This window comes from Equus przewalskii, chromosome 15 (assembly GCF_037783145.1).
Source record: "Equus przewalskii isolate Varuska chromosome 15, EquPr2, whole genome shotgun sequence".
Classification (NCBI taxonomy): Eukaryota; Metazoa; Chordata; class Mammalia; order Perissodactyla; family Equidae; genus Equus; species Equus przewalskii.
Window position 1 is genome coordinate 78,414,529 of NC_091845.1, and position 27,160 is coordinate 78,441,688.

Consider the following 27,160-nt stretch of genomic DNA (forward strand, 5'->3'; position numbering starts at 1 on the left):
GACTTGGTGCTGGTCACCAGGGGCTCTGTGGTGTTCAACTTCTTGGCTCCAGATTCCTGGTCAGAGTGACACAGGGCAGCAGAGGTCAACAGGACTAGTGCCAAAATGGACATTTGTTGTTAATTCCCCTTTTTGTGATAATGGTGCTTGGATTGTCTTTCTCAGCTCTTAGTCCAAGTTGTCCTGGAGAGGACGGCTCCACCCAGGCTCTCAAGAGAGCAATGACTCAGGCTACAGTTAATCAGAGCTTCACGCTCCCCTGGCGTAGTGATTTCCTCAGGGATAGGCATGTGACTGCTTCCTCCCCAGAGCCAGAGGGATGCCATGAGACGTTTTCGGAGAGTGAGACTTTTCTCAGAAGAGCAGGATGTGAAAGTACTTTTCGCTCTGAAGCTAAAAACTGAGAGGATGTAGGGCTGGATCTGCTGTCACCATCTCGATTCTACTGGAGGCATCTCAAGGTGAGAGACGGAGAGAAATCAAGTCAAGAACACAGGAGAACGGTGCTTGGGCCCTGCGTCTAGCATGCCTGACAAGTCTATCCTTGTACTTTCTGTTTTCTCACTTATTTCCCCAATAAATCCACTTCTTGCTTAAACCAGTTGGGGTCAGGTTTTCTGTCACATGTAACTGAAATGACAAGCTCTTGTTGATTCCTGTCTGGAGTTTACCCACTCCACTCCCCCCACCCCCCATCTACTGCAAGTACCTCCTTCTCTCTCTCAAGACTCGCTGTAAGCAGCAAGCATCAATGAGTCCTTCCTGCTCCCCTGCCTCAGGTGCAGCTGACCCTCCTTTATTTCCCCACGCTATGCTCTGTACACACTTTATCACAGCACCTAAACTGCTTTAGAATCCGTGTTCTTATAGGGGTGACTCTCTTTCCCAGAAGCTGTAAAGCGATTGAAGGCAGGGGCTATCTGTCTGTGGGCTTTGTATCCTCTGAGTCTAGTCCAGTGTCTGACACATAGTGGTGCGTGACTAGTATTTGTTGCATGAATGAATGAATGAATGGGGAAAGAATCTACCCCGAAGTTTTCCAATAAGAGATGTTTGCATTTCAGCTGGTGGGCAGAGTGAGGCCATGGAGAATTGGGGATGGACAATGGAAAGAACCAGTCTTTCTGTCCTCCAGTCAGTCTGTCTGTGTATCTGAATGTCCTTGGGCATCATTCAAAGCTGGGACTCCCAGGCTAGGAGAGTGACTCATGATTGGGAATAGGAAGTTCAGGGCTGTTTAAATGCTACCTATGCCCAGCACTGATTTTTGTGGCCAAACTTAGCTCTCAGAGGGGGAGCTCAGTGGGCAGCTCCGGAGAGGCGGGGACACAAAAGCCAAGAAAATGAGGTCGAGGGTGAGGGAATAGTTTCTAAGCATTTAATAAATTCTTACTGAGCAATTGAATTGGTTTCTTATAGGTACTCTTTTCTCTCCATTAATATGAAAAGCTGAATGAAATTGTAGATATGACCTATAGCAGAATAAAATGACATTAAGGATGTAAACAGAAAATGTTTGAAGCATCAAATGATTTTCTAAAGTGTCCTCAAGGCAATATTAGTGAATAGTCTGATTAACTATCCTGTTATGGTGCACTGAGCTTGTTGACTTTTCCTATTTCCCAAATCGGAAGGTCACCAATCTCAAGCTCAATCATCTATTGGCTAAAAGACTTTGGGCGAGTCATTCAACGTATCAAGGGTATAATCTGATCACCTTTTCAGTGGAGCAATAAAACCATCATCCTCACTTACATCTCACAGTTGTAATGAGGAATAGATGAAACGAGAGAAGGAGGATAAAGTTAGCTTGCATACCTTTGTGTTTCCCATCCTGTGCTGTTTGTTTCATAGACTGCATCTGTTTTGATTTTCTTGGTTGCAAGTGACAGAGAAAAACGACCCAAATGGCTTTAAGCAAAAACAAGATACATTGGCTCTTCTAACTGAAAGATTCAAAGATAGATGTAGGCTCCAAGGGTATCACTGGAACCCAGTCAATCTCATCTCTGTTCTCTTCAATGTTGGCTCAGTTTCCAAACATTACCGTCTTTTAGGGTAATGAGATGCTTCTAGCGGCAGCAGACTGCATTCAAGTCTATTAGAAAGGAAGAATTATCGTTTTCCTAGGATTCCCAGCAAAAATCTTGTTGAGTCTTATTGACTGTTTGGATCATATGCCCCTTCCCAAACCAGTCATTGCAACCAAAAGAAAAGTCATATTCTTTGTGATTGGTTGGGCTGAGTCACATGCCCATACCTTGAGTCAAGGATGCAATCACCCCCACCATCATTTTATGAACTGAGAGAGGAAGAGTTGGTGATCTCCCTGAGGGAAATTGTGCTACAGTTACCAGTAGGGAGAATGGAAGCTGAGTGACAGAACAACTCGTCAATTACCCATATGTAACTCTAATTCCTCAGGCCACACAAGGGTGGTGGTAGTGGAGGAGGCAGAAGAGAGGGACAAACAGGGTCACAAGAGCAAACTAGAATTCCTATGGCTTTATCCCCACCTGTTGAGTGACAACTCCAGCGCCTCAGCTTCCTCTCAAATTATTTTCGGAGTCCCTGGAGACTTTAGCGAGGAGTCTCATTTGTATTTGTAAGACAGTTCTTTTGGGTAGCACTCAGGACTTGTAACCTCTTCCCCCTTTGCTGTGGCTCCTGTGATGTTTCTGTGGCTGCCGAGGCCAAGGTACCCATAGCACAGCACGGCTGCTGCAGCCTCCAATGCCCTCCAGAGGCGGCAGAGACCCCGCACACTTTGCTGAAAGGACCAAACCCTTAAAAAAATGGTGTCTCTTCCCACTTCTCCAACAGGTGCTCTGCCTGAGGACAGTACCCTTCACTCCCCTTTCTGCCATTCAGTCCCTCTTACCTGACAGATGAGGATCAGGTGGTGTGTGCCCAGCCAACACGTAAGCCAGGGGCTGGGCTGGGGCTCAACTATTTGTGGTTGTATAGCCGAGGACATGGAGCCGAGGAGTCCAGGGCAATTCCTGGATGCAGCGCCCTGTTAAGTCCCAGCTAAGAGTGCAAGTACACAGGGAGTAGGGGAGCAATAGCTGAGGAGCACCAAGGTGGAGAGGCGGTCCTGAGCTTGAGCTGATTGCCTGGTGAGCATCCCACAGCTGCTCTCCCAGAGCTGCTGGCCTGGGCAGGCATGGTATTCTGAGAGGGGCTATGCTTATAGATTTTGGTCAAACAGCCCTGTGTGTTACTACCTGCTCTTTCTCGCAGTCCTCTTACACTGTGAGTCCCTGGCGGCAAGGCTGACCATCATTCTACATGCTAGACTACAGGGACCCATGCCTTTCCTTCAGGGGTAGCTTATTGTTGCGCTTGGGCAAGTCCAGTGTTCCAGCTCTTTCTCCCTTAGAGTTTCCTCTCTTCTTCATGCAAATTCATGACTGTAAAGGATGGCAGCAGTGGCGTTGACTGCCCTGCTGGTCCTCCAGGCAGTCCTCAAACCCTGTAGAGTAGACATTGTAAATAATAATAACGACATCTAATATTAATCGAGAGCTGTGTACCGGGCAGAATTCTAAGGGCTTCACCTGTGCCATCTCCTTCACTCTTCACAGCAATCCTCTGAGTTAGGAACTATCATTATCCATAGTTCATAGATGAGGTCATTGAGGCAAAGAAAGTTTCAGTAAATGTAACTCTACCATGAGGCCGAGTATTTTTCTGTCTCCATCACTGATGTGTTTTCAGTGCCCAGCACAGCATCTGACTTATAGTAGTTATTCAACAAATATTTAATTGATGGATGTACAGTGGATGCTATGGTGAGCCTCCTTGGTCTCTCATTTAGGACGAAGGCGTTCATTCTCCCAGCGCCTGGGATGTTGGCTGCTAAGAGCTCCCGGTTGGCATCTGTCTAGGAATTTCCCACAGGACAAGATTTACAACCACTCCCTAAGGACAGCACCCAGTGGCTGGTCTACACAGGAGTTAAAAGATCAGTCCCAACTTGAGACTATTCCAAAGGACCATCCCAGCTCCCCCTGGGGATGGAATCAGCTAGGCCTCTGTTGCATCTGCATTGCAGTTCAGTCTCTCTCTGCCCAGTCTTGCTTTGCTCCCTCCTTTGTAGGTGTTGTTACTGACTACACCCCTCAATGAACCACCTGCATGCCAGTCTCCATCTCAGAGTTTGTTTCCAGGGAACTGGACCCAAGGCAGATGGAATGTGTTACTCACTCAGCCTTGTGGCTCTCACTTCAACAATCCTCTCTATAGATGAGCCTGTTTTCTAGAGCTGTTTGAGGTGACATGGCAGCTGGTTGCTCCACAATGTGCCATTGCTGCTGCAAAAGTCTTTACTATCCGCACTGAAACTTCAAAAGTTCATTCAGCAAGATGCCACTTCTCGTCACTGCTGCTTTCACTAAAGCGGAAATTCTTTGTTCAGCCCTGGTGGCCAGAGATGGCACTCTCGCCACCCTAGGGCCCAGTGCAGATCCATGCCCAGGCCGCAGCGATAGTTCAAGACACAAAGAAGGATGCGTCTTCCCTTGAGATTCTCTCAGGAGGTCCACCCACGCTTTACAGCCCTCCCTATGCACCCTCCATCCTGGCGACCCTCTCCAGTCAGACCAGCTGCCAAGGCTTCATGACCAGCACCAGTGTTCCCCCCATGAGCTAACGGCACCTCAGCCATTACTTCAGTCTCTCCTTCCTGCAAGGTGAATTCCCCTGGAGCCCTCTTGCTCTTTCTTCCCATCTGCCTGTCACCAGGGCCACATCATGCACTGTTGAACCATAAGATGGGCCCAATTCCTTCCCTGGGTTCTTCTGTAAATTTGCCTGACTCTCCACTCCCCTCACCTCTCCCCGGGAACAGCCAGGCTCTGAGAATATTGAATATATTGAACAGGGAGCAAAGGTAAAGGTGCAACATCTGCTCGTGGAGACAGGATTCAACGTCTTGTTATGTACAGCAGAGGAGTTAAGAAGTCAGATAAACCTGGCTTCGTTACTTACCCATGTGCAACACGCGGCTACTTCATTAAGTTGTTAAGATAACTAGATAGGGTAACGCATGTAAAGTGCTTGGCATCGTGCCGGGCATGGAGTGAGTGCTCAATACCTGGCATGTGCCGGTTACTAGGTCTTTGTCTCTCGGTTCTAGACCCACCCTTCTACGCTCTGCTTTGTGGTGCTGGCTCTGTCTGGGACTCTGCAGAACACTTTTCTGCTTTACCAGCTACTCCCTGTTGGCCTCTGCCTGGACCAACCAGAGGGAGACCTGGAGACTGGAGGAGGGAGGAGGGCCTTGCTCCTCTCCTGGGGGCTCGTATTTACTGCCTGTGCCGGTGGGCATCATGTCAGCAGTGCTCACTCATCCCGGCAGAGGCAGTTCCCTCCTGGAGCAGGCTGAGGCAGCACTCCCCTCCGTGCAGGGCCAGCTTTGTTGCACGCTGCAGAGACCCAAGCAACGATGCGCTGGCGCCCCGATCCCAGAGCTCCCTGCTCGCTCCTCCAGCTTCTTCCTCATTTCCCCACCTCTTGGAGGATAACTATTTCCTGCTACTGCTCTGAATCCTTCATGTCCTCTTTTTACCTTTTCAGTCACCTAGTCGACAACCTTATGCCTGGTTAACAGTTTTTGATGTGAAATTGTCACTGCTCAGACAGCTGATGTGGTTTCTGTCTCCTGACTGGACCTTGAGTGATATCACAGGCTTTCCGTTTTACCAGTGACCAAACAGGGGTTTGTGTTGGTTAAGGAGTCTCCCAAGGTCACAGAGTGGCTCTTTGGGATTGGGATCCAGGTCTACCCGCTCTATAACACACCACACTGCCCCCTCTCCAGGTCACTCTCATTTTCATCCCTGCCTCGGCCTCACCCAGCACGTGGTGGGATGTATTCCACCCACTACACCAGGGCCTGAAGGAAGGATCAGGCACGGCTGCTGCGTGGCTAAAAATGTGACACGAGTGCCTCCAGAAGCCGGTCTCCTCTCAAAAGCCTCTGTTTAAGAAAGTTATATTAACCGACTTCTGATTTTTTCATTAAGTAAAAAGGAATAAATAGGAAATCAGTAATAAAGCTTTTAGATGATGGTGAACGGAAAAGGGTTCCCTAAGGGTTGTGCAATCCTCTTGATGGAAGCTGATGCTCTAGACCTGACCCAGAACTCTGTGGGGAAGAGAGCCCCTCAAAACACAGCTATTTTAATTCTACCGTTATCTTAAAAAGTGTTTTACAGAGCATTTTTTGATGGAAGACAGGTGGTCAGAGGAAAGAAAGGGAGTTAGGCCAAGAGAACTCTTTGACATCAAACAATGATGGACTGCTCATCTTTAAAAGATGAGAAAGCAGCATCCTAATAGACTATTTGGGGAAAAGGCACAATGAGATTACTGGGAATCTGGCCAAAGTAGGGACAATTATTGGATGTTTCTGACTTTGTTCAGAATATTCCTGGCACTTAATGTCTCTATAATGCCATAGAGATAGAAGTTTTTCCTAAGATGAAGGATGCCACAGCCCATTATCAGAAATTGAGCTATATTTTAATTTTACTATAATGAATATCTAATTAGAAATGATATCCCAAAGAAAACAAATGAGTTGTTAAATAATCATTGTCAAGAAATAATGAGCAATGTCGTTAGATGAATGGGAAAGACCTACTGTTTGTGAAAACAGAAAATCCAGTCCAGCTGGTGGGTCACCACCCAGGAATGAGGGCAGGATTCCCGTCCAGGAGGAGATAAGTTGTTATGCTTGATGTTTCTCCTCTAGCAAAACAAGGTCATGTAAGCAAAGAGTCATTTTTATAAGCCTGAAGAACTAAGGCCACTTAATTTTGTATCACCACAAAAGAATGTTCCTAGGAAACTCACTGACAAATATAATTTTTGTAAGACATTGGTTCTTAGAATCATGGCAGGGAGTTGAATATTAAAAATTTGCTAAATATTAAGTGTTGCCAAATCAAAGCCAAGAAAAGTGAATATCTAGCTGTTTCTCTCTTTTCTAGTATCCCAATATCTTGCTTTTTCACGGAGTGTGTTTTACTTGGCTATTTCTTGGAGGCTGCTGTTGTTTGTGCTATTTAAGCACTACTGAATTTTAAAGAAGGAAAAATGACAGAATCTACTGACTTTTCTACTGGTCTGAAAGGGCTTCCTAATGCAGCATATATTACAATCTTTCGTATGACTGTGACCAAGAACACTGTTTTAGAGCATTTCCTAAAATTATTTTTCTCCATTCTTCAAGTCAGCAAGGAAAGCAGAGAGAAGTCAGCAATGTCAGTTGTGTGGTGTCCTGGATAAGATCACAAGCTTCAAGGGCCAGGAGATCTGAGTTTGGAGTCTTGGTTCAGTCATTCACTAGCTGTGTGATCTTGGGCAGATTTCTTAACCTCTCTGAGCCTTAATTGCCTCATCTATAAAATGAGGTGATGATAGTAGTCACCTCACAGGATTGATGCATAAAGTAGATTATATGCCTGGCACATAATATGTGCCCAGGGAGTTACTGTTAAATGAAAATACAGGGGCCTGGAACAAGATCGGAGTGAAGGTTGCCTCTTGCCAAAGCATCAACTGTGTATGATAAAGAAAGACTTCCATGAAGTTCATTGAAACTATTACTCATCCATATTTATTGAACTGTTGCTGCATAAAAAGAGCTTAGAATGTGGGGCTGGCCCAGTGGCGTAGTGGTTAAGTTTGCATGCTCTGCTTTGGTGGCCCGGGCTTCATGGATTAAGATCCTGGGGGTGGACCTATGCACCGCTCATCAAGCCATGCTGTGGTGGCATCCCACATATAAAGTAGAGAAAGATTGCCATAGATGTTAGCTCAGGGCCAATCTTCCTCACCAAAAAAAAGAGCTTACAATGTGCTAAGTAAGATACAACCCATGCTTTCAAGGACTTTACAGTCCAGTAGGGGCATAAAAGAACTATCCACATAACCGGTACAGAGGCTAAGTAGGGACCTGAGGATGAGACCAGCCCTGACTCTGGGGAGCCTCAGGATGGAGAGTCATGGGGCTCCCGAGAGCCAGAGGTGGGCAGTTCACGTGGTAAGCTTGTCCCGGGGGAGGTGACAGGGCCATTTCAGGTGGAGGAAACAATATGAACCAAGAAACGGAGGTGGCAGACTCTGAAGTCTTTTGGGGGAACAATGACGTGTTTGGCCGAAGCACAGGGTGGAGGTGGGAGAAGAGGAGGAAGTAAAGCCTGCTGGAGCCAAGCTGTGGAGGGCCCCGAATGGTAAGGAAACTAGGAGTTTTGTTGGTTGTTTTGTTTTGTGTTTAAATAGGTGGTAATAGGTAGCCAAAGGTAGCATCCAATGTGCTCAAGTCTCTTTTGCCTTCTTCCTCTCCAGCTAGGCCCCGTCTCTCTCCCCTCCCTTCCAGCCATACTTGTTGAAAGTCTTCCCTAAATACTTTGTCTGAAATTCAGATGCTTCTAAACCACGGCAACCTGGCTTCTGGCCCATCATTCTGCTTGGAGCTGCCTTATCCTGCACATCAGTGACCTTCTTGTTGCCACTTTGCGGTCCCTAACCCGTTGACACACGGACTGTTGCTCCCTCACCGTCTTCTCTTGGCTTCCATAACCCAACCTTTCCTTGGATTTCATCCACCCCATCGGGCTGCTCATTCTCATCTCCTTAGCAGGCTCCCTCCCTCTGCCTAACTCTCAGTCTACCTTGGGGATCTGACCTCACGCCTCCTCCCTTCTCCTCCTCCTCTCTCCCTGAGGGATCTTACCGCTCCTCTTCGGTTCCACACCGCTTGGCTGCCGTGCTGAGAATGCCGAGACCCCCATCTGCAGCCCAGCCATCTCTCCTGTGCTCCTGAACTACATTTCCGCTCGTTTTACAGACAACGCCGCTTGATGTCCCTCAGGCACATTAAGACCCACGGGTCCAGCTGAACTCAGTGGCTTCCCCCATCCTGTGGTCTCTGTCTTAACAAATGGTATGACAGTCCACTCACTGCCTGAGCCAGAAATCCGGTGTCAGCTCTCTCCTTTCCTTCATTTCCCACGTCCAGACACCGAGTGTCATTGTTTCTGCCTGTGCCTGCCCCTGGAACGCATCTACCTCTCTCCTTCCCCGTTGTCATTGTCCTATAGTCTCTGCTGGTCCTAAGCGGTCTTACAGTCTTACCTTTTCCCTCCATCCATTCTCCTCATTGAAATCAGGTTGGTTCTTCTTTCTTTTTTGAAATGGAAATATTGCCCCCTTACTTGAGTCCTGCAGTGGTCTCCGTTACTCTTAGGCATGAGTCGCAGACTCAGCACAGCTTATTGGCTCTATAGGATCTGCAGATCTGCCCCTGAAATGGCAAGTGGATTTTTCCAGTTTAATGGCTCCCCATTGCCCTCAGGATACAGGCCACACGTGGGGTCCCTAAGACCTTTCGTTTTCTGGCTCCTGCCTGCCTCTCCAGCTCATCCCTGGACTCTCGCCTTTGTGTCCCCTGCCCTCCAGTCACCCTGAGCCTCTTCCGGGTCCTGGGATGGGCCACGGTCTCCTCTGTGCCCAGCCGTGCACCTGCTGCTTCCTCTGTGTGGAGCGTTTGTCTCCCTTTCCGCACCGGGCAGGACTTCTTTATTTTTTTTACGATTTTCCTTGGTCTCTTCCTCCAGGGAACCTTCTTAAGCTTTGAAGTCTAGGTTAGGGGCCCCTACTATGTGTTTCCATTGTCCCTTTTGTTGCCCAGAGCTTTGATGCTTTTGCATTGTGATTGTCAACACACTTGTCAGATTTCCTTGTAATGTAGGCTGTAAGGTCTGTGTAGGAAGGTCTGTGTCTATCTTACCCACTCCTATATTCCCAGCACCACCCACCAGTGCGTGGCACATAGTAGGTATTCAACGAGTATGTGTTAGGTGAATGAATGCATGAATTCAACAGAAGTTATTACTATAATAGCAAAAAAATAGAAACAGCAGCTATTAAATATTATAATCCATTCAATCCCTATATATTAAGGACCTATCACGTGCTGGGCACTGGGTTAAGAAACAGATTATGAAAAAGCTACAGAAATATGGCAACATGTTTAAAACGCAATCTAATGTAAAATAAATAAATAAACAAAACCAGAATACAAAACTGCATGTACACTATGATTACAGCTCTGTAAAGTATGTAGGCAGCAGCCTGGTGTTGTGCTGTGGTTTTTAAGGTTTTCTATTTTTAGTTAAAGGCTTTTTGTTCAAAAGAAATGTTAGAAGCCCAACATATAAAACAGAAAAGAGCAGAGATTTTCTGCTTGACGTGGGGGCGGGGGCCAGAGCCTGCCCGCGCTTCCCCCGCCTCTCCCCTCTCCTCTGCCCCTGCATGGCCCCCACTACTCCCAAGCCGGAAGGCAGCAGCCACTGTGGCATGTTCACAGAGCATTATTTGAAAAGCCCCAGAATAGGCTTCTGGTTAAAGATTGCAGTTGAAAAGCATGCACTTTTCTTTGATCCCTTCAAAATGCCACTAAAATGACAGCAAAGCAGCCCAAAAGGCCCAAGTCTACAAGGACAGAGAGAGTGAGTGAGGAATCAATGTCGACTCATTTTTTGGAACTTGAACCGGGGCTGCATGAGTGGAGGCTAACCCAGCAGAGCTGAGAAACCCGAAACCTGAGTGTCTGCAGGTGGGGACTGTTGAAAAGGAAGCCAGCTCGTGGCACGGCACCCCAGAGAGGCCCTGGAATTGGAGGCAGGCTCTTCTGAGACAGAGCGGAAGAGGCAGGGCTGCACACAGGAGGTTGGTGGAAAGTCCTCTGAAGGAGCAGTTGGATCCCTGACTCCTTCGCCTTCTCTCAGCATCCAAATGACTACCTTTCTCCCAGCCCAGCAGTAGCCAGGTTTATGCTCTGCGGAAAGTGAGCCAGAAGAGGCTCCAGACTCAGGGACACAGGCCAGGCAAGGGGGGCAGAGACACCTTACAGACAGAGGAGAAGTAACTGATTGGTCTAGAGTTGGACGTGTGACCCAAACTGGACCAACTGAGTCCATCTTTGCCATTTTTATATTGAGGCTGAGAGAGAAAAAGCAGAGTCAGAAGCCATGTTTCCCCTCCACATAGAGGAAGCCCATCTGAGATAGGAAAGAATGGAGTCAAACACAGAGGAGAGAGAAAGAGAAAGAAAGAGAGGGAGAGCAAGAGAGAGGAGAGAGAGAGGGAGAGAGATCGTGTGTCCTAAACGTTCTAGTCCTTGAGGTTACTGGTTCTGACTGGTTCCTATCGCCCTCCCTTCAATTCTGTAAACTACCCGGTACCCTTCTGTGTTAGTTTCCAAGGGCTGCCATAACAAAGTGCCAAAGATTGGAGGCTTAAACAACAGAAATTCATTTCCTCATGGCTCCAGAGGCTAGAACTCTGAGATCAAGGTGTCGGCAGAGTTGCTTTCTTCTCAGGCTTCTCTCCTTGGCTTATGGATGGCCGTCTTCCCCCTTTGTCTTCACATCGTCTTCGCTCTGTGTTGTCTGTGTCCTAATCTCCTCTTCTTATAAGGTAACCAGTCAGACTGGACTAGGGCCCACCCTAATGGTCTCATTTTACTTTGCCCCCTTGAAGGCCCTATCATCCAGATACAGTCACATTCTGAAGTGCTGGGGGTTAAAAGTTCAGTAAATGACTTTGGGGGGAGGACACAATTTAGGCCATAACAACTAATGTGGACAAGAAGTAAATAGCTTTTGAAGTAACTTAAGCTATTTCTAATTTACTTTCTACCACTTGCACCCAAAGAGCTCTGACTTCTGGTTCGCTCAGCTCTTGTGTCCTGCCTGCCTTGTGGGTGTGACGGTCTTCCTTAACTCTTTGCCAAATCTGCACTGCCAGTCACCTTTCCATGTTTGTTTCTTAAAACGAGAAGTGCACAGCCTTTGGAGCTGGAAGATCGGACTAGCAGAACTCTACAGTGACGTGCTCATTAGGGGTCTGATCTTGGAGTTCTCTATGCCTCGATTTCCTCACCTGTAAAATGAGGACGATGATGACAGCAGCTTGTTGGGAAGATTCAATGTGTCCATGAATGTAAAGCATTTGGAACAGAGACTGACGTATGGTGAGTGTTACTTAAGTGTGTGCTGTTATCTATTCATTCAGTAGTCTCTATAGGAAATAGCTACGTGTCAGGAACATGGTGGATGCTTAACAAATGTTTATTAACTCTGCTTCATAAATGTTTGTGCTATAATAAGTAGCTCTTAAGGGTAACTTCAAATCTTCGTTAATCAGTATATTGCTATCTGCCAATTAAGGATGTCTTTATAACAGTCTTTTTCGTTGGTTAGTCAATGACCACTATAAACAACTGTGACTCTGGACCACCTATCTTAAATGCTTTAAGCAAGTATAGAGCCATTTTCTTATGCTTTAGAAGCTCTGTTGTTTAGGACGAGAGTCTTGGGTAAAAGTCGGGCTTGCTGCTTCTGGTCCTGCCTGCCCACTGCGCTGTGAGACCGGACAGAAGTCTCAGGTTCTTGGGCTCTGGCTTCTTCATCTACAGCCTGAGGCTGGACCCATCTTTAGGGTCTCTAACTCTGACATTCCATGTTCCTTATCTTCAAAAGAACAACTTATATGAGCTGCTCAGATCCTTTAAAAGTGACATACCCTCTCCTTTCCTACTTTGAATATAACTTTTAGTAATTCTGACACATAGTATTAATAGTAGGTGTATTCCTGGGCATCCATTACATGAATGAAAAATAAACTATTAAAATTGGGTAAAGATCAGTATCAGTTACAGTATCTTTTAATAAGTTGAGCATTTTATTTTTTTTAATGAGTAGCCCTCCTCCCAAAAGAAACCTGTAATATAGTAAGAAAAAAATTAAAAATGGTATTTTATTTTATGGAATTTTAACTCCTTGGCCATTCTTAGTTTCTTCAGAATAGTGTTTGAGTCCTGACCAGGCAGTCAGTTGGTCAGTCAGTCCGCAGTGTAGAGTCTCTGGCCCCGCCGGGAAGTTGGGGGCCAGGATGGGGGAGTTGCGGGGGAAGAAATGCAAAATCCGTGATGTCTGCTCTTGATGCAGTGCCCATCTTGTCTGGGAACACTAGCACAAAACACTCAGAAATATGAACACGCGCACACTCCAGTGTGTGCAAAGTAACTTCACACTCTTTCTTTCATTCACTAAGGATGTCCTGACTGCCCACTCTGTTCTGGGGATGGTGCTGAACCAGGCGTGCTCTGGTCCTCATGGAGTCCACATCTTAGTTAAATGTGCGTCTCTGAAGAAAAGAAGAAGGTGAAAGGAAAGTGAGGATGACACTGCCTCTGTCAGCCTTGTCTGCCGGTTCACACCCAAGCAGCGGGGGCAGCTCCCCCTCCCCGGCTCTGGGGATCCCCGAGGTGGGGCTCTGCTCTGGGAAGCAGCCGTGGGCCTTTTGTATCTGACGGACAGAGCAGATTCCTGTTTAACAGACCCTCCTCGATACGTTATCTTCAGTAATAATAATGAAATGAAAATCATAATAACGGACAGAAAAGAAGCACAATGAGATTTTTCTTTTATTGAACATTCTATCTATAATCACGCCAATAAAAATAACTACGTAATAAAATAAATTTTACAAGATCACAAAAAAGGGAAAGGTAAGGGATTAATACTTTTTCATCACATTAATTTTTTCAAGTGAAAGTGAAAAAACATACCAGCATACTAGCCTGCCACAGAAATGAAGAATAACATTACAGGTTAATAGTAATTAAGTAACAATTAAATAAGAAAAATAACAAGAAGGGATGAATTTCAATTTTTAAAGATGTTATTCAAATGCAGTAAAATATTACATGCATGAACTAAAACTGGCACTTAAACAAAAATACTATCCCTTGCGGTCTGCACTGTTTGCTTTAAATTTTAACCATAAATAAAAGTTCTAAGTGGTCACACAGAATGAGAGAATCGAACTGAATGAGAGAGAACTGCAGGAGCTCAAGGTCCATTAAACCACGCCTGCAGTTGTTTATTTCAAATCCGTCTCAGTGTGGAAGCAGAGAGTTCCACCACAGTCGGAGACATGGATGTGCTCAAAACAACCACGGGTGGTTCTGAACCATCGGAGCTTAACTCTCAGACAAGTGCATGTGGACAGGCCCATTTATGCCAGGGCTCCTCCGAGTTAACTTCTAGGCAGAATACAATGTTGTGAAAGGGTAAGCAATAAGATGCGTGAATTTTACTTATTACAAAATTAAATAGTAATCACAGAAATTTTTTAGAACTTAGACCAACAAAAGATTTTGGGGGAGGAAGAGTATTTTCCATTGTATCTGCCATTGTGTAGAATTGGCAGTGTGTGACGATAGTAAAAGCAGACCAACTTTTAGTCTGTTTTATTATAGTTTTAAAATTTTCTACATACAATGCACCCCTTATTGCCTGCGACCACTCCTGTCAGTACTCCCGGGACACTCATGCCACAGGGAATGAGGACAAATAGTATAGGAACTATGACTCAAAGCCAGATTATTTATTCTGTAAGCCCCTCCTGCCCGCCCTCCCCATTGCAGGCCCAGTGGACACAGGGAACCTCACGAAGCCCCAGCGGATATGCTGAATCTCACAGCCGAGTGAGGAGGCTGCCTGAGGCTGCTCCTCATGGGTTCTGAAATGATAGCATAAGCCGTTTGTCTCCTGGGTGAGTGCAAAATAGAGTGAGGGTGTGTGTGTGGGCTGATGTTCGGCAGGGTGGTGAAGAGCACTAAGAATAAACAGAAAATGAATTTGTGCCCTCTTCTGGAAACAATGGGAAATTTTGGTTTTAAAGTGACTGTGGATTTAAATAGGCTCTCCCTTCGAGAAGTTCAAAATACCTCACAGACACTGTTTAATTCATATTTTCAGTTTTCGTGTGAGTTTGGCAAGAGATGCCTACTAGACGTTTAATAAGAGGAAATTGGGAAAGGACATTCAGTGATTTCCCCCCAGCGTGAATTTATGAAACAACAGATGAGTTTTCGATATATCTATAGGAAAGGAAAGGAATCAGACCAAATCAGTAACAGGCCACTATTTAAAGTTATTACTTAGGAGCATAATATGACAGTATCGGGCACAGTTGAAGATGGACATTCGCAGTGACCCAGCCATTCCAGTTGTAGATACACACCACGGGAAACCTCCCGGATGTGCACAGGAAGACTTGCGTGAGAATGTTCTGACACACTGAGTTTATTGGGCTCAGCCATGCTTTTCTACTCGATGCTACCAATGACTCTAGGAAAATCACCTTCTTTTGGGCCACAGAGGGGTGATTTGATCATTGTTATAGAGAGGCTCACAGAACTCCGTTGCTACAGAAGCCATGCAGTTGCAGCGTTCCTCCTGCTCAGCCAGCTGGGCCCCTTGCATGGCTGCCCCGGGTCTCCCAGCTCGCTCACGGCACAGCCCAGTTATCACCCTATCTTGTGCCTCACTGCAGGCCTCTTCTCTCCTACCCTGAGCCCTCTCTGTCACCGCTGAGGCACAAGACACAACAGGACTGCCAGGGGCACACTGGCTTGATAGCCCCAGGATGCTGCGGGCTTCAGGTACAAAGGGACTGTCCCTGGCTTGTGCCTGCTCACGGGGCGGTAGATGCCACTGCTGCTTCCTGGTGGCTGCCAAGAGGAGCCTGGAAACAACACCCGGCAGAAGTGCGGGAAGTTAATACCCAATGAAGCAAATTTTAACCACGGAGAGAGAGAGGATGAAAGAGAACCTATGGATTCTAAGGAATCCTACAATTTCTGGAAACTTCCCACATGACCGAGCAAGCAGTTGTGCTTTCTAGTGAAGCAGGGACTGACTCTTGACAATCCACCTTCTGTCTGCTTCCCTCCTCCCTGCCTCATTGCCCTTCTCCCTTCACTTTGCTTCCTCGGGTCTGCATCCTTCCAGAAAAGCTTTAGAATGTAAATTTTGCCCAAGGCTATAATTTTTAGGGAACTCAGACTCAGACAAAGAATGTTTACTGCAGCAAAATTGTCACAATGCTCAGACATTGTTTTATGATCACAAAAAGTGATTAAACCATTAGTACAAAGAAAAATAGGGAAAAATAGAGAAAAAACGGAATTTCAAAGCTAGAACCTAAAATTAAAACACGCACTCACAGTGTGAAGAATAGCCTGTGACTTAGAATTCCCTTCAAGTCTTTCTCTGCTGCTCACCTGCAAGCCGTCCTGTAAACCTTATGTTTTAAATGATGACAATATTGTGAAAAGCTGTCAGTTCCTTAAAACATACTTAAGTGTATGGATGCCAATGATTAGTCTAGAAAAGAGAAAAGCAATATTCAGAAGAGCGTTATTTCACATACAACTTTAATACAATTTATTTTGTAAAATTGACCAGTTTCAGGAGTTTGTCCAAAAGTTATGGGTTAGGTGACCTCAGATTAAAAACTCAGATCTAGCCATCACTTAAAAGTTACATCTCTTTAAGTTTCAATTTTCTCTTCTTTTAGGTAAGGATAAGATAGTACCTAAGTCATAGGGGTGGCATAGGTTTTAAATGAGATAATTCAGTGTCTGGTACATAGTGCTTAACAAACATTATTGTCACCCATTGTAGTCCCATGAGGAAAATCAATTCTTCGTGAGCAAAAATTGGTGCTGAACAAAACTACATTTATGCTTGTCATCTTGAGAAAGAGGAATTACACTTGGAGCTTTCGCCATGGAAACAGCATATGATTTTTTTCATCATTTTAAGTGTGTATATGTGTGTGTGTGTATGTAAACACATTGAACCCACTTTGTTGAGCACCTACCTTAGGCCTGGCATTTTTCTAGGCATGAGGGTAGATGGAGATCAAGACGGATTAGGTCCCTGTTCTCAAGGATTTCTTGTTCATGAAAAGCCAATTGTTATTTTTTGTTCGTTTATTTGTTTGCTGTTTCAGAAGGAAAAGTTCAACCCTTGGCAGGGTGTCAAGAGGCCAACATCCCAGGACAGAATGGAAACCTAAAGTTTGTATTTTTGATACCCCAAGTGCTCTTTTGAAGGAAATCGAGAAATGTCTGGTCTCTGGGAAGTTGTGGAAGGGGCAGAAGGAGAACAGAGTCCAAGCGCCAGAGAGCACAGGTGTGGACAGTTGTCCCAGGGAGGTGATGCTGCACAGAAAGTGTTGGGGGCATGGACCGTAGCAGGACCACAGCAGGGACAGCGCTGTGTCAGAAGCCCTGCCCAACCAGGCTCCTCTCCTGGCTGTCCAGCCTTCGGCAGCGAGGTCGAGGTGGTAGATCGCAAGGCCCCAGGGCCCGCCCAGCTGAAAGTTCTGCCCTCCCAGGGATGGGAATTGACTCCTCTACACCTGCAGGAGCAAAGTACGGTTCTGCCACTGTCTGGTTGTCTGGCGCTCACCTCTCACCTCTGTGTCACAAGCCAGGTCACCATAAGCCCAGGGAGGACTTCCCCTTTCCTTGGGAATTACCAGTTCCGTGAAACTAATTATCGTAAACCATATGTACAGACTTAGTGTGTGAGCAGAGGCCTTCACCAGACTATCTTTTAACATTAAAACTCATCTTCAAGTGCTCACTGTGTTCCAACCACACTTGTCTTTTTCTCCTGTTCTTCAAATATACCTTATTTCTGTTTCAGGGTCTTAGCACATGTTCCCTCTGCCTGGAGTCCTTATGCCCAGATCATCACATGGCAGGCTTCATACTGTTCAGGCTTCAGCCTAAATGTCACCTCCTCAGAGAGGCCTTCCCTGACCACCCTATTTCATGTCGATTGCCCTACTTGCAGCCCAGACAGTGTCTAATATATTACCTGATTCCTTCCCTCCCCCTTTCTCTCCCTCCTTCCCTTCTGTTCTTCTATTTTCTTGGTCATCGGGTGAAAAGTGTTGAGTCAATCATACACCTTAGTTCATGGTGTACTGTTATCACTCTTCTTCCATGGATATTTCTCCCGTTCATCCCTGGTTTCCATTTCCATTCCTTCTGCTTCCACATATGCATCCACTATAAGCTATTAGATATATATCCTTTGGTATAAATGCAATGTTGTAAAATGTCAGGTGTTGTTTTGTATATGTTTTAAATTTTTATTAATAGTATTGTGCAATAGACCTTGTTCTATTTCTTATGCTTTGCACTCAACAGTGGGTTTTAAAGATCCACCTATATTTGCTATATGTACCTCTGGTTCACTGCTTCCAACTGATCCCCAGCATTCGGTAGTGTGCATTCATCCCCTCAGGATGCATCCAGCTCCCAGATTCCATATACAGCTCTACAGCGAGCATCCTCATCTTTACTCCTTTATGGACCTGGGTGAGAACTGATCTGGATATATACCCATGGAAAGGATTGCTGGGCCATATGTATATGCATATTTATATACACGTAAGTTCTAAATGCTTTACATATATTAAATCACTCAATCCTCACAATAACTCTATGGGGTAGATGTTACTGTTATTCCCATTTTACAGATGAAGAAACTGAGGCACAGAGTGGTCAATGACTTGCTAAAATTTAGTAAGTGGCAGAGCTGGGCTTTAAATTGTAGGTGACTCCCTCCAGGGAAGTATAAGAAGAGCCCCCAGTGCCACAGCCTGGGCTTTCCTGCCCCTCAGCCCATCCCCATATGCCATACACAAAGGCCCACCAGGGAGCCACCACCACTGTCCTGCCCTTTACCTAGACTATTTCTCCCGGGTCAGTAAGCCCCTAGCCCTCAGGCTGTGGAAGAGACAGACCAGATGGCCCCATCGTTATCTGTTCCTCACCCTGGCCAGGCTTTGGCACTACCCTGATGATATCCTACCACCCTCAACTAGCTGATACTTTGCCTCAAGGTGGCACCAGCCCAGGCAATGATTTGCCAAGGACAGTGATGCGGAGAGAAAACAGCCCCCACCTCTGCCCTCACCATGTCCCAACAGTGACCCCCTCTGCTTGGCCTGTCATTTGCCCACAGCAGGTCACAACCACCCCTTCCCTCTGCCCCCAGTTCCTCATGGTTCTCACCCAGATTTCCATAGATTTGTAGATTCATACACTTCCCTCTTCTTTCTGAGGAAACATCAGGGCTGGATTTTGTGGGAGACCTTATATTCTTTATAATGCTAATCACAACCTGAAATCATCATCATTGTTTATTTGTTTACTTGCTTATTGCCCTCACTGTATGACTGTAAATGCATCGTGAGCAAGGACCTTGTCTGTCTCATGTATCTCTATAGCTCCAGCTTCAGTTCAGTGCCCAGCACATGTTAGTTAAGAGTGGTAGAAGAAATAGCCATGTTTTCTACAGAAACACAGTTGAAAAACCCAATTCATTGTGTTCCTTGGTTTCCTTTATATAAAGTTCAATGGTCAGATAAGTAAAAGCATAGCTTTTGTTAGTGTAATAAAGAAGATTGTGGATAATGTTCTTTATCTGTTTGTTTTTCCTGGGAAGAGGTGTGTTTGCAAAGAGATGGCTGCTTGATCAAGTAGAATGTAGACTAAGCCTATTTGATTCTCCATACGAGGGGTTCTCAGAGTGTGATCTGAAGGTCGCTTGGAGTTCCCAAGGGCGCTCATCAGGTCAAAATTATTCATTCACAAAAGATCTATTCGAAATGCAGAATGGACCAATGGATTTTACTGTAACAGTGCCAAATGTTCATCAATGTGGTTTCAGCTTCCACACTGCAACTAACCTTTAAGAAACTACCATTTGTCAAGTTTTGATGTAGTAAACAAAAGAATGTATTTGATTATCTGAAAAGGCTATTAAAATGCTCTTCCATTTTCCAACTTCATACCTGTATGAGGTCAAATTTTCTTCATATACTTGTACCAAAATAACATATCGCAACAAGTTAAAGTCAGAAGCAAATATGTGAATCTAGTTGTCTTCTGTTGGACCAGACATTAAAGAGATTTGTAAAAATGAAAGACAGTGCTACCTTCTCACTACATCTTTTTTGTTCTTCTGGAAAATATAGTTATTTTTCATAAAAATATGTCATTTATGTTAATATGTAATGGGTTTATTATGGCTATTTTAAAATAACTTAATAAATAAATATCTTAAAATTTCTCAGTTCTAATTTGTGATACAGTAACTATCAATAGATGTAACCCACCAAAAAACAATTCTTTGAGTTCTCAAAAACTTTTAAGAGTGTAATTGTGTTCTGAAAACCCATTACAGATGAAAAAGTTTAAGAACATCTACTTTATTCCATTGCAGGGAGAAGAACCACAAGTCTGTGAACTAGCTGCAGAGTCTCGCTTCTCAGAACCTGGAGTCTTGATTTTTAAGAGCAATTTTTATATCTTAAGTAAATCAAATTAATTCCCAGAAGAACTGATACAAATACTTGTTTAAAACAGCCACAAAATCTCAGAGGCATATGACAACAAAATATTCATATAGCTCAAGAAACTAGGGGTTGAGCATCAAGGCTTCTGAAGCCTGGGCTTGGAGCTGGCACACTTTCTTTCACTCTTATCTCATTCTGTTGGCCAAACTCTAAGTCGAAGGACTCAACTTTACGAGAGTAAGTGCAATGTCATGTTGCAAAGAAGGAAAATACGAGGAGGAGTGAAGGTCGGGTCTTCGAGGCACTCTACCACACCAATGGTGTAAAATTTAGATGGCAAGTCCAACTTTCTAGTTACTGTTCTTACCATTGGAGGCGTGGAACTGCTTTCCTTATTTAGATCCTCGGAAGCTTACGGAGAAGTCTTTGAAAGACTTTTTCTTTTTTAATTGACCATAAACTACTTATGTAAATGGACACTCAATCCATAAAACTTTACTTTTGTCAAATTTCCAAGTCAGTTATTTAAGCCAGTTCATTATCTACCTCCCAAAGGATGTTCAAAAAAACTCCCCAAACCATCTCTTTATAGTGCTCACTGCAAATGATGAGGGAGTTAGACAAGGTTGGTCTCGAAAGTATTTTCATGCAGATAAATTTACTGGATAGTTAATAGAGTAAGAATAGTAATTATAAAGTATATTATTATACCAGTTCACCCAAAGAGGATTAGTTTTGACACTAAACAGAGCAAGGCACACTTTTGAAGAAATGTGTGTCTTCTAATAACCAGTTGTATTAATCGTACTGTAGATTGGGATAGTGAGGAAGAAAGGGGTAAAGAAATTAACTAAAAACATAAACTCAGAGGCAACACCATAAATACATACCCCATAAATAAGGCTCTTCTTGACACCTTTAAAGCTCTAAGGGAAATAAGAACAATGCTTATATTTAGATGAAGCTTTTTTCCAACTAGTTCAAAACTCTTTAAAAGAAATCCCCATAGTCTCTGTTATATGAAAGTTAAATATTTTATTCTCATTTTGTGTATAAATTTAATGAGTTTCTGTGAAAAACTAAAACAACTGGTGAAAAGTCTAGTCATTTAATTATTTGACTCAATTCAACTTCACTTAAATGATCTTAATTAATTGATCACTGGAACAAGAGGGAACCAACAAGGGGGATCTTTAATTCGTCGTTACTGAGCACCTGTCAAGTTAAACGCCGAGGGAATTCTAAGATGATCAACCTTGTCCTTGTTTGCATGGATCCAATAGTCTATCTGGGGAGGTGATCAGTGCATATATATGTATTTTAAGAAACTAATAAGAGAAGGCATTAAAATATAAGTGCTAAAAGTCCAGTGAGAGTAGTTGAAGAGGGGCCAGTGTTTTCTCCCGAGCATCCATAAAGCCTGAACCCACTTTGAAGAAGTCATATTATTTATGTGGGATTACCCTCACCCCCAGCTCCAGGATGATCCCTAGTTGGGCTAAATCAATCAAAGCAATCCCAATGTCTGGCCCAAATGATGGGTCCTGGCAGTTCATGGGCTTCCTATGGCCACAGGTACTGCACATAGGAACCCAGTCAGCAGGCAGCTCAGGCTTTGTGAGACTCCTGGGATGCAGATGCGCTCCTTCCTTCTGAATGAATGTGGTATGTGGACGTGAGGCCAGGACCTGCCGCTCAACTCCTTGCCAGGTTTGGCAGACGTTCCCACTACACGTGTCTCAGTAGGCAACAGAGATGCCCCCCAGTGCAGAACCACCCAGGGCCAGATATTCACAGTCTCTGGCGGCTTTACAGCTAAGGCGAAGGCTTCTCTTCTCTGGCTGCCATCAGATGGACCTGTGCAGTGCTGTGAATCCCAAGCTGGCGACGCGAAGAAGCTGGGGCAGTGGAAAATTCATTTTGTAGCAGCAACTTTGGTGACAGCAGCTGACTCCAGGGTCCTGTGGCAGCAGTTTCATGAGTAGCACTTAGTATCCTATGTCCAGGGACAGAACTTAGTGCCACCAGCAGCACTGTGTTTACCAGACTGGTTCTGTGGACTAATTTTGGCTGTGGTTCTTTCCACCTAGCCTTTGAGCTACCCAAGATCCTGTCAACAAATTTGTTATTTCCTAATTCAGTCAGAATCAATTTTTAGTGCTAAAACTGAGAACTCTCTCTAGAACTTTTTGCCAAAATATCCCCTTTTATCGCTTAAGCCCCTCTGAGCTGGACTTTCAGTTACTCGTAGCCAGAGGAACCCTAACTGATGCAGGAGTACCAGCAATAAGTGTTGCCAGAGCTCTGAGCAATAACAAATTGTTAGAGCAGGGCGTGTGCAGAAGTAAACTTAGCCCAATGCATCTCCTGCAGGCAAAGAGGTTTGTGGCGACTGCAGTAGGGAGAGGACTGCAGGTCTGAACTTAGCCCTGCAGCCTGGCTCCTCCCGGAACTGAGGGTGAGCATCATGCCCTCTCCACTGCCCTCTTTGTTGTGGGTAAGGCAGGTAGGAAAAATGACAGGCTAGCTCATCCTTTCCAATTATTGTGTGCTCCCCTCACTCCAACCCAATTCTACTTTGATACTGTTAACTAAGGGTTTGCAAACCCATCATCCTTCTGGTCCAGCAGGGTTGGCTGTCTGTGGTCTAGACTTTCGAGGGACAGATCTAATGCTGAGATGCCCAAGAAAGTGCCCTCTCAATTGGCCCCTATCCAGACAAGCCCACTTATTGAGTATCCCCAGGGCATAGGGGACAGATGTTCAGTGCTGAGGCCTTGTCAAGGGTTATGAAGACACGAAGTTATGAGGCAATGCCCCCATCTGAGGGAAGAGTATGTTGAGAAATTATCTTGAATGAATAAATTCTGGCTTCTTTATCACTATGCTTATTTCTCTGTGTTTCCACTTGCACTTAGATTTTGGCTTGGTTATTTCTAACTATTTTGTTAGCTCTTGGATGCCTCTAAGACTTTTTTTTTTTTCTAATTTGCTAACATTTTTAGTTATTTTCAGTGGAGAGTAGTCCAAAATATCTTGGTTACATATTGTCAGAAATGGAAGTCTTCCATTGAGATTTTAATTTCATCATTATATTTTTCATTCTTATAAGTTTTAAATAGTCTTTAAATCTCTTTGACTTTTTTAAATGATTTCTTACTGCCTGCTCATATTTTCGGGCTTGTCTTGTATTTCTCTAAAATTGTTAAACATAGTTATTTTACATTTTGTGTCTGGTATATCTAACATCTGAGGTCATTGGGGTCCTTTCCTGACACCTACTTTTTCTACTGGGTTTTGCTCATGGTGCTTTGTTCCTAGTATGTTTAATGTTTTTGCCTGAGGTTTCTTTGTTCTTTGAATTTGTGTGTGTGTGTGTGTATGAATTTCCCGAACTTATGAAAAAAAAATCCATAGATTCAAAGAGCCTTCTCCACTCCCACCCTCATCCCTTCTCAAAAAAAGGAAAAATTTCTAGGAGGACAAATTAAAAAACATGCATGTACACACATCTATATTTATAAGATTACATCAGCTTGAAGAGAAAACGTGGAAGGATGCACAATGTATTTTTAACATGGAGCATATGGGCCCGGAGGTAAAGGAGACGGTGGAGAAGGAATGATGTGGGTGATGAGGAGAAGGAGGGTGGGGGATAGCAAAGCCAAAAAGGGAACAAAAGATGCAAAAATTCATGAGCACATTTAGGAATTTTTATAAATGTATATATGTAGGATGAAAGCTTAAAAGTAAAATGTGTAAACAAAGGAAAACCATATATCTCTCTGTAGAGAGAGAGATTCAAAACACAATAATTGGAAACTGAACCTAAAAGTGGATTCAGAGAATAATGCTCTGTGGCCACATGCAAGGATGATTCAATCTTAGGAAATATATCAACATAATTCTATATACAGTTTTAACTAATTAAAAGTAAATAACCTTATGTTAGAATAAATATATGCCCCTAAAAGAGGAATCGATAAAATTCAGAAACCATTCCTAACAAATAAAGAACTTTTAAAGTTGGTGAAAAAAATATCAGCAGACAATTAAGAAATAAACGACGTCCCTGAACAGGTTAATTGCAGAAGAGGAAAAGCAAGTGGCAATAAAAATATGAAAAAATTAAATTGTCATTAAATTGTTAAGGAAACACGAATTATGGACCTCAAATCTTCATTTGTCATATCTGTAGTAAATATTGTCTTCTAGTCTGATTCTGACTTTCAAACTTTTTAAAGTTGTCTTTTTATTGACATACATATTTTAAACATTTCTCATGCGTGCAGATTTGTCGGGTTTTTTGAGTGTGTTATCACTTTTCACCCTTGAGATTTGCAAAATGTAAAGAGGTTATCAGAACACATAGGTGATAGTACCATATGTAACAATATTGTCAAGGATGTGAGGAAAGCAACGTTCCCAGCCCATGTTGTTTTTGTTTTTGTTTTTTTTTAAAGATTTTATTTTTTCCTTTTTCTTCCCAAAGCCCCCCGGTACATAGTTGTATATTCTTCGTTGTGGGTCCTTCTAGTTGTGGCGTGGTTTGATGAGCAGTGCCATGTCCGCGCCCAGGATTCGAACCAACGAAACACTGGGCCGCCTGCAGGCGTGAACTTAACCACTCGGCCACGGGGCCAGCCCCCTCAGCTCGTGTTGTTGATGGGAGTGCAAGCAATAGATTTTGAAATATGATCCACAAATATTAAAACACTAAACATGTTCATCTTTTGAACTTGCAATCCCACTTCAAGGAATCTGTATGGCAGGAGTAAGTGAACTAGACAATACAGGATGTTTCCTGCAGCACTGTTTATCACATAAAACTCTGAGAAGCGCGTAGCGGGGAGAGACAGCTGAACATCCATCAGGAATGAAATAATTGATTACTTTATATGGAGGGATGTTCATAATATACTATTAAGTGAAGAAAGCAAGATACAGGATGTAATAGACAATGTATTGTTTTTCTTGGCCCAGGGTTCATTAACCTTTCTGGTAAAACAGAACCTGGGCTTTCCTTTTGAGAGTGTTGTGGACTGGATGTTTGTTTCCCCCCTCCCACTCCCTGCCAAATTCATGTGTTAAAAACGGAACCCCCAAAGTGATGGTATTAGGAGGTGGGGCCTTTGGGAAGTAATTAGTTCATGAGATGGGATTAGTGCCCTTATAAGAAGAAACATGAGAGCTCTCTCCTCCTCCTCCTCCTCCTCCTCTTCTTACTCTTCTCTCTCTCTCTCAGATGAATAGCCATCTGCAAAACAGAAAGAGTGTCTTCACCAGACACCAGATCTTCCAGTGTCTTGATCTTGGACTTCCCAGCCTTCAGAACTGTGAGAAATAAATGTTTGTTGTTTAAGCCACCCATTCTCGGATGTTTTTGTTATGGCAGACCAAATTAAGACAGGGAGCCTATTCCTGATTCATGTGTGCCCATGCGCATGCCTGGACGATCGAGGTCAGAGCATTCCTCTGGCCACAGCGACGGATTCAGAGATGGGCATTTGATCCAATTAGAGGCAGTGAGTGCAAAATCTCTGAACTTTTGTTGATTCTGTTCAAAGAGAAACATACTCTACTTTTCTCCCAGGTTTGGAACTCTGAAGCTGTGAGCCAGGAGCTGTGGTGCCCATCTTGCCGTCACAAGGAGAGACTTGCCCAAGAACGGACCAATATAGAGAAAAACAGAGCCAAGACAAAGCAAAACCAGGTGCTGATTTAAGTTCCTAGGGCCAGCTATGCTTGAAGATTTTCAGTTTTGTGAACCAATGAATCTCTCTTTTAATTTAAACTACTTTCTGTTCATGTTACTTGCAACCAAAAGCATCCTGTTAACATACAGAATAACGTGGATGATTGATCCTGACTTAGTAAAATGGAGCCTTTATACTTACGCATTTGTGTTTGGATAAATGCATAGGTACATATTTGTTTGGTGCAGAGGAAATGCACTAAAAGGTTGACAGTGGGTTTCTTAGTGGGGTGAGAATTGAGAGGGTGAGGGGAGATTACTTTTTCTTTATACATCTCTGTAATGTTTGACTTGCAGACAAATGTTTGTTTCTTTTGTAATTTTTAAAAGTCTATATTTTGTTTAAATGGGTGTCATATATTTTGTGTTTTTCCAAATATGGGATTTTATAGAGGGGGTAAAGATGCAAGTGACCTGGAGAAGAAAAAAAGCTTAAATTTGACACTAGAAATTTTTTTTTTTTTTTGAGGAAGATTAGCCCTGAGCTAACTACTGCCAGTCCTCCTCTTTTTCGCTGAGGAAGCCTGGCCCTGAGCTAACATCCGTGCCCATCTTCCTCTACTTTATATGTGGGACGCCTACCACAGCATGGTGTGCCAAGCGGTGCCATGTCCACACCTGGGATTTGAACCGGCTAACCCCAGGCCGTTGAGAAGCAGAACATGCGAACTTTGCTGCACCACCGGGCTGGCCCCCGTGACACTAGAAATATTTTTTAAAAAATAATCATATTAACTGATGAAAACTTAGAAAAGCTTTTCTAAGTAAATTCTTGATTTCAGAACTTAAAGAGAACTGATTATTGCTCTTTGTATCTCTATCTTGAATATAAATGATTAATGCTCTTTAAAATGGCCTTCTTCCAAGCTAAACTGATGTGCATATGACATTAATCCAATATATTTAGGAATAGTAAACAGGACTTCTCCCTAAAAATTAAAATATACTTCCCTCCATGTTAAGAAAACAAGATAATAATTTCTCTATTGACCTGGAAATTTGTCTTTCTCAAATTCTAATTCTGAGTTAATAAACTAATTATAAGTTCTTATCATAGTTAATTTGAAATATGTTTTAAATGATTACTTATGACAATATTTGAGACTTTTTTCCACACTGGTATCTTTCATTTCTTTATTCTAAATGTATCCAAGT

General features: G+C 43.8%; 1 long non-coding RNA gene across 2 annotated transcripts; it reads left to right on the top strand.

Moving 5' to 3' along the window:
• The first annotated feature begins 331 nt into the window (after positions 1–331).
• Positions 332–27,061, top strand: LOC139076217 (uncharacterized). 2 transcript variants are annotated; one of them, XR_011527595.1, is made up of 6 exons: positions 332–461; positions 2,824–2,921; positions 20,178–20,586; positions 25,496–25,586; positions 25,844–25,963; positions 26,479–27,061. It is a non-coding gene; the product is annotated as an uncharacterized lncRNA (long non-coding RNA). The 2 variants fall into 2 exon arrangements; XR_011527594.1 differs by lacking the exons at positions 20,178–20,586; positions 25,496–25,586.
• Positions 27,062–27,160: the final 99 nt, after the last annotated feature.